At 46.9% G+C, this 14,822-nt stretch overlaps 1 protein-coding gene across 4 annotated transcripts in view; it reads left to right on the plus strand.

The window, feature by feature from the left end:
- Positions 1–14,822, plus strand: part of SBF2 (SET binding factor 2) — a 420,356-nt gene that overhangs the window by 142,117 nt on the left and 263,417 nt on the right. The gene's annotated exons all lie outside the window — the stretch shown is intronic.

Raw genomic sequence — 14,822 nt, forward strand, 5'->3', positions numbered from 1 at the left:
CCCTTCAGCGCCCCCTACAGGTTAACCCCTTCACTGTCAGTGTAATTTTCACAGTAACCAGTGCCTTCTCTGCATATGATGGATTCCTTCCATGGCATTCTCGGCACATGTAACTGTGTGTACAGCTGGACTGAATGTTCTCCTATTCTGTGGACGGACGTTGTCCCCCTTATGTTTTTTTTTTTACTGTAGTGTTATGTGGTTTTAGTGCTGTCTTCATCTCTCTGATGGGAAGTTAAAATATTAGCATTTTTTGTGCCTTACTTTTCATTCCTACCGAACTGAAAGCATGTGTTGGCAAAGTAAAAAAATAAAAAAAAAGCACCCCGCTGCGCAGTGGTGTAAACGGCTTCTACTGACTTATAGCCGGTTTCAGGTACAGTTACGACGGCGTATCAGCAGATACGCCGTCGTAACTCAGAATCCGCGCCATCGTAACATTAAGCGTATGCTCAAACTGAGATACGCTTAAATGTTGCTAAGATACGACCAGCGTTACGCCGTTGTATCTTAGCTGCCTATTTACGCTGGCCGCTAGGGGCGTGTACGCTGATTTACGACCTAGAATATGTAAATCAGCGAGATACGCCTATTCACGAACGTACGCACGCCCGTCGCAGTAAAGATACGCCGTTTACGTAAGGCGTTTTCAGGCGTAAAGATAAACCACCAAAAAGATGGCGCAGCCAATGTTCAGAATGGACGTCGGAGCCGCGTCAAATTTTTCACGTTTTACGTCGTTTGCGTAAGTCGTCCGTGAATGGGGCTGGACGTAATTTACGTTCACGTCGATAGCATGGATTATTTGCGGCGTAATTTTGAGCATGCACACTGGGATACTTTCACGGACGGTGCATGCGCCGTTCGTTAGAAACGTCAAATACGTGGGGTCATGAGTATTTAGCATAGAACACGCCCCCAATCAGCCTATTTTGAATTAGGCGGGCTTACGCCGGCCCAGTTACACTACGCTGCCGTAAGTTAGAGTGCAACTTCTTTGTGAATACAGGACCTGCCGCTCTAACTTACGGCGGCGTAGTGTATCTGAGATACGCTACGCCCGCCTAAAGATAGGCACAGCTCTCTGAATCTAGCTATTACTTACTAGAACCTACTAGACTCTTGGCACCACATTCGAGAGCAAATTAGGTGTACCACTCAAGGAGCCTCTAGCCACCTTTTGGAGGTTCCCCCATGGTTCGACGAATTCTGGTTGAGAATGACTCTTATAGAGGCTTAAGAGGTTGGGGTTAGCCAAGCTGGACTTGCTGAAAAAGATAACATGTTGCTTATAACGTCAGCTGCCTATATCTGTGGATCTACTGACCATTGTGACTTGTGGTCTCCATTATTATTACAAGTACTTGTATAGTGCCGTCAATTTACACATACTGTATATTCTACACCAGGGTCTCCAAACATTCTAAACAAAGGGCCGGTTTATTGTCCTTCAGACTCTTGAAGGGCCGGACTTTGGCAAGCGGGGGGTGGAAATTTTCCTGGCATCAGTGGGACTTAACATATGGTATTAGGGGGAGAAATAATGCCCCATTGTTTGTATCATAGGGAGGAATAGTGCCCCATTAGTGGTCTCAGTGGGAGAAATGGTGCTCCACTGTTGGTGTCAGATGTCAGAATAGTGTCTCGTATCAGTGGGAGGGATACTTCCCCCAAGGGCCGGATAAAGGCAAGCAAAGGGCCGCAGTTTGGAGACCACTGTTCTACACTCACATCAGTCCTGCCCTCAAGGAGCTTACAATCGTAAGGTCTCTAACTCACATTCCTACATACACACATACTAGGGCCAATTTTAGGGTTGCAACGGATCAAAAAACTCACGGTTTAGATCGTTCCTCAGATCAGAGCCACGAATCGGATCATTTTTCGGATCACCACCATATATATTCCCCACTGTAATATCCACATCTCCCCCACTGTAATATCCACATCTCCCCCCCCACTGTAATATCCACATCTCCCCCCCCCCCACTGTAATATCCACATCTCCCCCCACTGTAATATCCACATCCTCTCCCCCACCGTAATGTCCACGTCCTCTCCCCCACTGTAATGTCCACATCTCCCCTCATCTCCCCCACTGCAATGTCCACATCTCCCCCACTGCAATGTCCACATCTCCCCCACTGCAATGTCCACATCTCCCCCACTGCAATGTCCACATCTCCCCCACTGCAATGTCCACATCTCCCCCACTGCAATGTCCACATCTCCCCCACTGCAATGTCCACATCTCCCCCACTGCAATGTCCACATCTCCCCCACTGCAATGTCCACATCTCCCCCACTGCAATGTCCACATCTCCCCCATTGCAATGTCCACATCTCCCCCATTGCAATGTCCACATCTCCCCCACTGCAATGTCCACATCTCCCCCACTGCAATGTCCACATCTCCCCCACTGCAATGTCCACATCTCCCCCACTGCAATGTCCACATCTCCCCCACTGCAATGTCCACATCTCCCCCACTGCAATGTCCACATCTCCCCCATTGCAATGTCCACATCTCCCCCATTGCAATGTCCACATCTCCCCCACTGTAATGTCCACATCTCCACTCATCTTCCCCACTGTAATGTCCACATCTCCCCACATCTCCCCCACTGCAATGTCCACATCTCCCCCACTGCAATGTCCACATCTCCCCCACTGCAATGTCCACATCTCCCCCACTGTAATGTCCACATCTCCCCCACTGTAATGTCCACATCTCCACTCATCTTCCCCACTGTAATGTCCACATCTCCCCACATCTCCCCCACTGTAATGTCCACATCTCCCCTCATCTCCCCCACTGTAATGTCCACATCTCCCCTCATCTCCCCCACTGTAATGTCCACATCTCCCCTCATCTCCCCCACTGTAATGTCCACATCTCCCCCACTGTAATGTCCACATCTCCCCTCATCTACCCCACTGTAATGTCCACATCTCCCCAGTCAGCGCCACTCTGGGAAGCACACCTAGGCCGCTGCCGGGTGTACCAAGATGGCCTGCCCCTCCGGAGCTAGGCCAAAGCCGCGGCCTTTCCTATGGGCTCAATCCGTGTATCGCGTGGTGTGTCGATCCGCAGACGTTGACCCATTCGGATCATTGATCAATAGCGATCCGTTGCACCCCTAGCCAATTTAGACAGGAGCCAATTAACCTAAAGGGTAGCCTTTGCTCATGGCAGGTTTTCTATGTCTGGAGCCCATATGCTCCAAGACCTTTTGGTAACAAAAGCACAACCCCCTTGGTAGGATCAGCTCCTTTTACTTTCTCTTTTACTTATAATGTGTACTTTGTTTTATCAGTCTTAACTTGGCTTGGCATATTGTGACAGTAAGTTTATAAGATAACTGTTGGCACAATTAAGTTTGCAGGGTAGCAATTGCAGTACCGACTCTGATTCATCTCCAGAACAGGCTCGCAAATTGCCCAATACGCAAACATAGACTTTGCCCCTTTTGTGTGGCAGAGGCTGCAATTTATTTTTGAAATCCCAAAAGGGAAAAACCATGTCTTGGACGGAAAGGTTCAGCTACGTGTGGGTAAGCACGTTGGAAGTGACCAAGCACTAAAGGCTGCCAAAATCCACATCATATGCTCCAAAAACTCCATTAGACGCTAACAGTAAACCTTATGACCATTCAGCATTAAATGACCAATAAACATCCTGCTTTCTTTTTTACAAGTACATAAATTATATAATAGAAGTGACCTTTAAATCAAGACGGTAACCAAGTTTTATTTATACCAAATTAGTGCTGCTAAGTTCTTTAAATGGATATCATAAAAATAAACTTGTAAAATATGATAAACAATTCTCCATTAATAAAAACTCAAAAAATAATCCAATGTGCCCATAATTCTTATGAAACTTGATCCAATTATGACCACAAGTGCCGTATTATCTTATAGATCAAGGGTGTCAAACTCAATTTTATCGTGGGCCACATCAGCATTTAGGGCTCTTTCACACGGAGCGGACCGTTTCTGGGTCCGCTCCGTGTGTCCGCCAAAGCTCTGCGGGGATCCCCGCTGAGCTGTCGGCGGATAGGGCGGTCCCCGCACACAGTGCAGGGACCGCCCTGTCTCTGCTCCGCTGTCCCCTATGGCGGACCGGATGCAGACGGACCGTCTGTCCGTCTGCATCCGGTCCGTTCCGCCGAACGGAAGAAAAATAGGGTTTCTTCTGTTCGGAAAAGCGGATCCCGACTGACGCGGACGCTAGCGGATGCTCCATCCGCTAACGGACGCGTTCCCATAGGGATTCATTACAAGTCCATTAACGGACTTGTAATGAACGGACGAACGGTCCGCTGGTGTGAAAGGACCCTTATTGCCCTCAAAAGGGCCAGTTTTATCTGTAAGATTAGATGTCCAGCACATCCCCTCCCCTTACATCGAATGTCAAGAGCCACCCCACCATCAGAGGCTGAGTCCCCCACTCTCCCTTACATCACAGTGCACCCCCTTTTTCTTATGCTGCTGCTGGGAAGAAGCTGGATACATTCCTTGAAAGCACAAATTAAGTGTCTTGAGGAGGGCCAGAGGAGGGCTGGAGCTGCAGGAGAAGTGCGAGGGCCACACAAAATGGCCTGAAGGGCCAGATTTGGCCCGCGGGCCTTGTGTTTGACACCAGTATTATAGATGAATCTCTGCAGTGTTCTTTCACCAGCACTCCAGTACTCTCACTTTATGTTCTGACCCAATGTACAGTAGGTCTCATTCATGCACTTTCCCTTTAGCAGGGTCTCATAAGCCAGGAATGATGTTACACTCTTCTGTATTTAGATGTCCTTCAATCCATCCCCCCCCCCCCCAGGTGGTTAAATGACAACATGGCTTATGTAGCAATTATTGTATATGCTGCTGTCACGTACCTAACTGTGGAGCCCGAGATGATGAGTGTGGCCTCTTGTGCAATTCCCATCCAAGCACTGATGGTAGTAGAGACAGGGACTGCTAGGGCAGTAGAGGGCCGCAGGTGCCAGGAAGCTGGAGTAGTGAACTGGAGCTTGGAGACACAGGAGTCCTTCCAGTGGTAGTATGGAGTCAGGTCACAGCAGCAGCCAGGCAAACAGGTGCAGGGTCACGATCAAATTCAAGATCGGGAAAGGCAGGAGTCGGTAATGTGCTGACAGCGAGGTACCAGGTCAGGAGGCGGAATCGAGGTCCAAGCTGAGGTCAGTAACGTAAGCGAGCAGCAGCCAGGCAAACAAGTGCAGGGTCAGGATCAAGTTCAAGACCAGGAACAGGCAGGAGTTGGTAACGTGCTGGCAGCGAGGTGCCAAGTCATGAAGTGAAATCGTGGTCAGAGGTCCAAGCTGAGGTCAGTAACGTAAGCGAGAGGTGATCTAAAGGCCCGTACACCCGATCTGATTTTCCGATGGGAATTGTGTGATGGCAAACTCTTGTCGGAAAATCCGACCGTTTGTATGCTCCATCGGACAATTGTCAGATTTTCCGCCAACAAATGTCGGATAGCATGCATTAAAATTTTCCGCCAACAAATGTGCGATGTCTGATGATCGTGTGTACAGAAGTACTTTGGACAAAACTCCAAAGTACAAACAGGCATGCTCAGAAGCAGTGCTCACCATAACACAACATTAGCAGAAGTTGCCCAAAGGGTGGCGCTAAAGAGCTGAAAAACACGTAGTTTCATGTTTGTTGGCCGACAATTCTTTGCCGTTTGTATGCAAGACAAGTTCATGGCCGACGCCTTTCGAAACAAAAGTCCTACGCTTTGTCCGTGGAAAATCTGATCGTGTGTACCAGGCTTAAGAGAGAGATGTCAGGCATAGCTGGGTCAGGAACTAGGTTAGCAGACTTCCATGAACTAGGAATACTGGAACCAGAGCTGAACACAATCCAGCAGCAAACCCTGGGTGTAAATAAGCCACCCAGGTGGCAAGACCTGTGGGTACGTGCGCATGTATGCACCAATGCTTATGCGCATTCTTGTCCTTGCACGTGATGTTAGGCTTCTATGCTCACGATCGTGCACAGTACTTGCTGCACGAATGAGAAAATACAGTGGAACCTCAGATTACGAGCATAATCCGTTCCAGGAGAATGCTCGTAAATCCAAAGTACTCGCATATCAAAGCAAGTTTCCCCATTGAAGTGAATGGAAACAAAAATAATTTGTTCCGCATTGACTTCAATGGCATGCAATACCGCATTCCGCCAGAGGAAGGACCGGCACGACTCTGGACAGGAAGCGCCTTGAGGCGATTGAGTTCGCATTTGTTGCGCTATACAAGTTACTCACTCACTCAGAGGTGGAGGGGGGGGGGGGGTTCGCTGGAGAGCCATGGGAACACACGAAAAGGCCTCAGGACAGCTCGGCTTACCTCGGCAAACCTCAAAAGGCTCGGGAACGGTGTCTTTCCGAGTCTTTCTGATCAGCTCCACTCTGCTCACGCGCCCCCACCTCAGGTCAAATGCGGTACTGCACACCACTTTGGCTTGAATCCTGCTCGTTTTGCCCAACAACACTCGCAAACCGAGTTAGGATTTTAAACAATACAGTGCTCATGTTGCGAAACGCTCGTTAACCGTGTTACTCGCAATCCGAGGTTCCACTGTAATGTAAAAGAAGTCTGACGGCTGCATTATTTTTTGTTATTTTCTGAATTTTTTATATATTTTTTTAGTTGAACGTTAAGTTACCCTTTAAATCCTATTGATAAATCTCTACCATTAATCAGCAGACTGTACTGCACAAAAGGTGTTCTAGGCTTTGGCTCCTTCTCTAGGTCACACTAACATGCGTGATTCTTCTCTCCTTGGCCGGTGTAAGTGGGATTTTGGCAATTTTTTTATCAGATTTTTCTTTACGGAATGTTGGCGATATGCACGCTTTTGAATAATTTTCATATGGATCGTAAAACCTTTTTGGGCAGCTGTGAAATATTATCAGGAAAAATTCAGCCTTTCGGGAATTGGGAAATGAACGGTTCGTCTGAAGGGCCAACGAACGACAGATAATACGTATCCCAGTAACCTGCCAGTGAGCTGAGAGCCTAGAAGACGGACTGTATTGTGGAGCGCAGAGGTTTGGCTCTGAGGTTCTCTAGTAAACAAACATTTATTACGGACTCGGTTCATTTATTTGGCCTTCAGCTCCTTGTGAATTTTGTCTCATGCGTTTAAAAAGCAACAAACATTATGGTTCTCTGTGTAATTTCCATCAAGAGGTTTTCAAGCCGGCACCCGAAGCGTGAAGGGGACGGGCCTGTCCTTTTACTTTTGCACAGGTGCAGGGGAGTTGAATCTTTTGGCTTTTTTTTTTAACTTTCTAGAATCACTTGCCAAGATCTCTCTACCACTGTTCTTGGCTATTTCCCCTTTGAAGACTCCCTTCTAAAATATCTGAAATCCAGGCTTAACAAATATTGTCTGAATACAAGAGCCATGTGTATTCTTCTTGAATCTGGGTGAGCTTTGTGTAATTTCTTCCAGTTTTTTGCAGTAATCCAGTGTGAGACTTTTCCTTCCTGTAATTAAAGGGGTTGTAAAGGTTTCGTTTTTATTTTCTAAATACTCGAGTATAAGCCGACAAAAAAAATAAAAAAATATCCAGGCTCAAACTTACCGACCAATCAGCAACCAACCAAATTCACCTGTCTAACTGTGTGCGTTAAAAACAGAGGTTTACCCATCATCTGAGTATGAACGGTACCTACTGATTAGATCCTTTTTCTCCAAATATTTCTCGCTATCCTCTCAGTCCAACAACACAATTTTTGAGAGGATCTGCATGACCTCATCTAGAGACAGAGGAGTGATCTCTCGATTATACCACTATCTCAACAACCTCACCACTCAGGTCAAATCTAACCCGATGCTACAGTGGGAGGAGGATCTTGGACTCTCATTCACACATGATACCTGGAACTCCATGTCGGAGAACCTTCAAAAATGTAACAGAGCCATCTCATTTAGGGAGACCCCAATGAAACTCTTCTGTAGGTGCTACCTCACCCCTTCCAAAATTCATGTTTCTATCCCACTGTATCCCCTAACTGTTTCAGAGGCTATCCTAAAGTGAGGGCACCCTATTACACACATTCTGGAGTTGCCCACATTTGGCCCAAATTTGGGAAGCAGTGACAGATAGATTTGAAAGATCCTCAAAAAACAAATTCACTCTCACCCCCCAGATATGTATTCTATACGCCAGGATTCCAGATATCCCTCCCCCTGCACCAGGCTGTTTCATTCCCTCTGCAGTTCCATCCAATGGATGATGGCCCTTAACTGGAGATCTAGTACGATACTATGGTCGCAGGTGCTGGACAGAATGGAGATGCTAAGACTATCAGAGAGAATATACCATACTTTTAACGATAGCCTCCACCTGTTTGACGTCAAGTGGTCATACTGGAATATCACGCAATAATCCTAATACCACATAATCGTTTCACCACCTATGTATTCGTTCTACTTTGATTCACATTGTTATTCCACTTCAAGCTGTAAGATGTGTTTTATATTATTCCGTTGACGCATTACTGAACATATTGTCATTGTCTGTATGCATTTTATTTTTCTTGATATCTACAATAAAACTTTTGTAAACAAAAAAAAACAGAGGTTTAGTTGCACGCATTTGCAAATGCATGTGTAAGCTGCAGGCCCCGTCAAGGCGCTCTGTATACTGCAGTCCTAACTATAACGTTGCATTTTAAGTCTCCTCAGTAGGAGCACATGACTGCTGATGGATAGATAAAGGGGCAGGTGACTGGAGGTAGCCCAGCCCTCGTTAAAGGGGCAGGAGCACACTGCACACTCGGCACATGGAAGCAAAGGTGCCAGTGTGCTGCCTGACCACAATGACATAAATACAACAAACAAAAGTCACTGCCCCTACCTATGACTGGTCTATACAATAAGGAGCGCTAGAAATGGCGGATATACATACAAAAATATAGAATATCCAGGCTCAAACTTACCGACCAATCAGCAACCAAATTCACCTAACTGTGTGCGTTAAAAACAGAGGTTTAGTTGCACGCATTTGCAAATGCATATGTAAGCTGCAGGCCCCGTCAAGGCGCTCTGTATACTGCAGTCCTAACTATAACATTGCATTTTAAGTCTCCTCAGTATAAGCCGAGGCACCTAATTTTACCACAAAAAAATGGGAAAACTTATTGACTCAAGTAAAAGCCTTAGGTTTTCAATCTGCATGCCTCACTGTGCCTCACTGTGTCCATGCCTCACTGTGTCCATGCCTCACTGTGTCCATGCCTCACTGTGTCCATGCCTCACTGTGTCCCTGACTAGACTGATGTTTAACATGGGAGTCGTAGGTCCCCCAGACAACAAACTTTGCAAACTTGTAAAGGAGAAATGGGGCTACATGTTCCGGGTTCAGGAGACCTAAGACTGTCTGGTACCGGGCCTCTAAAGTCACTGGAGAAATTACCGTTTAACATGGGAGTCTAGAGAAGGGGTGCCCGGCTTTGAAAAATCGATGCTCCCCAGCCGTAGGTCCCCCAGACAACAAACTTTGCAAACTTGTAGAGGAAGAGTGGGACTACATGTGTGCCAGTTTGAGGTCCAGGGAACCTACGGCCGGCTGGTACCGGGCCCCCAAAGTCCAGGAGATCAGGCGCAAAAAGGTGATTCGAGTATAAGCCGAGGGGGGGCATTTTCAGCACAAAAAAATGTGCTGGAGTATATACGATAGGTTCCTTTAAGCTAGTGCATCGTTTGGTTCACTTAACTTTTCCTTCAAATTCCCTTCTAAATGTTTTTTTTTTTTCTTTGTCTGAATTTCTCACTTCCTGTTCCACCTCGGTAAGCTTGCCCCCCATCAGCCGAGTCGTTCTGGCTGGGGGTTAGTCAGCGTGCTCGCCCCTTCCCTTGGGACTACATCTCTGCTAAAAATGACTATGGGCTAGATTCAGTAAGAAGTTACGTTGGCGTATCTGTATATACGCCGCGTAACTTCTAGGATGCGCCGGCGTATCTTTTTTCTGTATTCAGAAAGCAAGATACGCCAGAATTTTGTTAAGATACGACAGAAGTAAGTCTCTTACGCCGTCGTATCTTAGGGTGCATATTTACGCTGGCCGCTAGGTGGCGCTTCCGTTGATTTTGGCATAGAATATGCAAATGAGCTAAATACGCCGATTCAGAAACGTACGTGCGCCCGGCGGATTTTTTATGTCGTTTACGTAAGGCTTTTTCCGGCGTAAGGTTACTCCTGCTTTATGAGGAGTATCCAATGTTAAAGCGGGGGTTCACCCTATCGACGGGAAAAAAAAAAAAATTTTATTTTACCTTAAAATCAGGCATTGTAGCGCGAGCTACAGTATGCCTGTCCCGAATTTTTTACCGCCGTACTCACCTTGTAGTCGTCCATCGAAGATTCCGGGGAATGGGCGTGCCTATGGAGACGGAGGATGATTGACGGCCGGCTCTGGCGCGTCACGCTTCTCCGGAAATAGCCGAAATAGGCTTGGTCTTCACGGCGCGTGCGCATAGCCTATGCGCAGGCGCCGTGAAGAGCCGAGACCTACTCCGGCTGTCTTCGGGGAGAGTGACGTGCCAGGGCCGGCCGTCAATCATCCTCCCTCTCCATAGGCACGCCCATTCCCCGCGGGAGCCGGAATCTACGATGGACGACTACAAGGTGAGTACGGGGTTAAAAAAATCGGGACAGGCATACTGTAGCTCGCGCTACAATGCCTGTCTCGATGGTAAAATGTGTCGGGGGGGGGGGGGTGAACTACCGCTTTAAGTATGAACGTCGGGACAGCGTCGAATTTTGCGTTGTTTGCGTAAGTCGTTCGCGAATAGGGCTTTGCGTAAATTACATTCACGTCGAAAGCATTGACTATTTGTGACGTGATTAGGAGCATGCGCACTGGGATACGTTCACAGACGGCGCATGCACCGTTCGTCCGAGACGTCATTTACGTGGGGTCATGTTTTATTTAGCTAAAACACGCCCACCTCTTCAGAATTTCAGCCGGCAGATTTATGCTACGCCGCCGTAACTTAGGGCGCAGGTTCTTTGTGAATCCAGCCCCAGCCTTACTAAGTTACGGCGGCGTAGCGTATCTGAGATACGCTACGCCCACACAAACTTACGGCGGGCTATCTGAATCTAGCCCTATATCCGCAACTCATTATGCATTAGCGTGATAGTCAGTGGGAAGAATGCTCCTTACACTTGTGAATATTGGAGAGAATTACCCTCCTACCCCCTCAACCCTTAGGCCCCGTACACACGTCCGAGGAACTCGACGTGCCAAACACATCGAGTTCCTCGTCGAGTTCTGTGTTGAAGCCGCCGAGGATCTCGGCGGGCCAACTTTCCTCATTGAACAACGAGGAAATAGAGAACATGTTCTCTATTTGGCCCGACGAGTTCCTCGTCAGGTTCCTCGCTGAAAAGTGTACACACGACCGAGTTTCTCGGCAGAATCCAGCTCCGATCGAGTTTCTGGCTGAATTCTGCCGAGAAACTCGGTCGTGTGTACGGGGCCTTACAGATAGCTGAAAAGATCAATGGTGTCAGTAGGAACTTATCTGAGACAGAGAATATATGCAAGGAACCCCTAGCAACCTCTGGAGGAACCCTAGTTGAGAAACCCTGGTTTAAGAGTTCCTGTGTCCCTCGATGGACTCCAAGAAAAATAAAAATTGCAGTGTGTACAAAATTTTTTGTTTTCTCAAGTAGCTATGGCTAGGCTAATTGGTGCAAAGCTGGAGACCTTTGTGATCTTAATGATGATTAATGAGAAATGCCTGCAATATATCTATTTATTTGTCTCTCTTTGCACTACCACAGGCTTGGCCAATTGCAATTAGTACTTAAGGACGCCATTAATTCATACTGAGTTTGTTTAGCTGTTTTCGGCGTATTTACATAACTGAAATGCTCTGCAAACAAAAAAATCCCAGCTATTTCGCAGAGATTTGCAGAACTCATTATCGTTCTCCAGCTTCGAGCGCACGACTTCAAAGCGCAATGTGCTTGTATTCTAAATGCTCGCTTTGCCAGTACGTCTTTTCCCATCAGTTTTTTTTCTTTTTAACTGAAGACCAATTTGCGAATGTCTTTGTTCTCGTCAGTACCCCACATAAGGATCAACTTGTTAGATTTCTGATATTCCGCAATTATTAAAACCATTTGACTATTCAAGAGGCAGCAATTTTTCTGAAGGGGTTACTAATGAAAATACAATTTTATTAAAGGGATTCCAATGTGTAAATAACCATTTGTTCCATCGTGCCAATTACACTCATTTCCAAAGAATGTAACTTTTTATCTTAGTTATCTTGAAAAGAGGTCCTGTTTACTTAGATCGACCCAATTTTCTTTTCTGCATATTGTGTCAATTTCCTGGCCTTAGAGGCACGGATTAGTATTTTGTCCAGGACCTGATTAATCTCAGGCCACAAGGGTGTTTTTCTATGGAAAGATACTGAGTTGGCAGCGAATTCCTGAGTTTATAGGATGCATTCTCTTGAATATTAAATGTTTGGGAATTTTGTATTTGGATTGTACAAAATGACACATCAGTTATAGGCTGGTGGAACTGGTACAACTATGAGAGGTCCAGACTGGACACTTGATGGTAGGTTTCCTTAGGTACCCCTAGAACAGCCTTTGTCAACCTTTTTAACATACAAAGGGCCCTTAAAATAACTTTCCAGTCTCAGGGAATTCTGCTAAAAATTGCTGTATCTGGAGCTCATGATACGTTAGTGGAAACAATGCTCCTACCAATCCCTCCACTGGACACATTCAGTGTCCTCCACCTCTCTCTACCAATCCCTCCACTGGTCTCCATTCAGTGTCCTCCACTGACCTCCATTCAGTGTCCTCCATCCCTCCCAGCCAATCCCTCCACTGGTCTCCATTCAGTGTCCTCCATCCCTCTCTACCAATCCCTCCACTGCCCTTCATTCATTGTCCTCCACCCCTCTCTACCAATCCTTCCACTGGTCTCCATTCAGTGTCCTCCACCCCTCTCTACCAATCCTTCCACTGGTCTCCATTCAGTGTCCTCCACCTCTCTCTACCAATCCCTCCACTGGTCTCCATTCAGTGTCCTCCACTGACCTCCATTCAGTGTCCTCCATCCCTCCCTGCCAATCCCTCCACTGGTCTCCATTCAGTGTCCTCCATCCCTCTCTACCAATCCCTCCACTGCCCTTCATTCATTGTCCTCCACCCCTCTCTACCAATCCTTTCACTGGTCTCCATTCAGTGTCCTCCACCCCTCTCTACCAATCCTTCCACTGGTCTCCATTCAGTGTCCTCCACCCCTCTCTACCAATCCTTCCACTGGTCTCCATTCAGTGTCCTCCACCCCTCTCTACCAATCCCCCTCCACTAATCTCCATTTATTGTCCTCCACCACTCTCTACCAATCCTTCCACTGGTCTCCATTCAGTGTCCTCCACCCCTCTCTACCAATCCCTCCACTGGTCTCCATTCAGTGTCCTCCACCCCTCTCTACCAATCCTTCCACTGGTCTCCATTCAGTGTCCTCCACCCCTCTCTACCAATCCCCCTCCACTAATCTCCATTCAGTGGTGTCCTCCACCACTTTCTACCAATCCTTCCACTGGTCTCCATTCAGTGTCCTCCATCCCTCTCTACCAATCCACCTCCACTGATCTCCATTCAGTGTCCTTCACCCCTCTCTACCAATCCTTCCACTGGTCTCCATTCAGTGTCCTCCACCCCTCTCTACCAATCCACCTCCACTGATCTCAATTCAGTGTCCTCCACCCCTCTCTACAAATCCCTCCACTGACCTCCATTCAGTGTCCTCCACCCCTCTCTACCAATCCCTCCACTGGTCTCCATCCAGTGTCCTCCACCCCTCTCTACCAATCTCTCCACTGGCCTCCACCCCTCTCTACCAATCCCTCCACTGACCTCCATCCAGTGTCCTCCACCCCTCTCTACCAATCCCTCTACTGACTCCATTCAGTGTCCTCCACCCCTCTCTACCAATCCCTAAACTGACCTCCATTCAGTGTCCACCACCCATCTCTACCACAAAACCGTGGATATTTTTCCGACGGATGTTGGCTTGTCTTGCATACACATGGTCAAACAAATGTTGGAAATTCCAAACGCCAAGAACAACACAACGCGTACGACGGCACTGTTAAAGGGAAGTTCAATACCAGTCGTGTTAGTAGAAGTTTGGTGAGAGACTATCCATGCTTTTTCAGTCCGTTACAGCATGACAAATGTGCCATCTCCATTGCGAACGCTAGTCTTCTCCAAAAGGGTTCCAAATTTGGCCACCACACCCATACTGTACCACCAGGAAAACAATAGCTGCTCCTCCTTTAATCCATGAGAATAAAATCATCTCCATCAAATGTTTCACTTTGGGTGTTTGACCTTGTATGACTGTCCAAAGTCCGTTCTTAGGCTGGATCGGGCCACGTTTCATTGGCCAAACTGGCATTAATCTTCCCTCAGAAGCTTATTTTGCTCGAACGCACAAGATTGAAGTTCAGAAATAAATTACGTTTTTTTACTCTTTTTTTTTTTTTTTTATTCGAATGAGAAGAATGTTTATCCCAGCACTCTCATTTTGTGATGTGAGTTAACTATGGGAGGAAAAATGTTGTTTACTTTTTCTTCATTGAGCCCAGATATCAAAAAGGAATTTTTAGAATGAAGCTGATGAGGTGGTATGGATTGCCTCAAGACGTTAAGAATTTGGTTCCTCTAGAATGTGTACAACTGTTGATATTGGGTTCTTCTTAAGATTCCAAAACTTGCAATTGAACAAACATTGAAACAAGCATAAAAAATT

Source organism: Rana temporaria, chromosome 11, assembly GCF_905171775.1.
Source record: "Rana temporaria chromosome 11, aRanTem1.1, whole genome shotgun sequence".
In the NCBI taxonomy this organism is placed as follows: domain Eukaryota; kingdom Metazoa; phylum Chordata; class Amphibia; order Anura; family Ranidae; genus Rana; species Rana temporaria.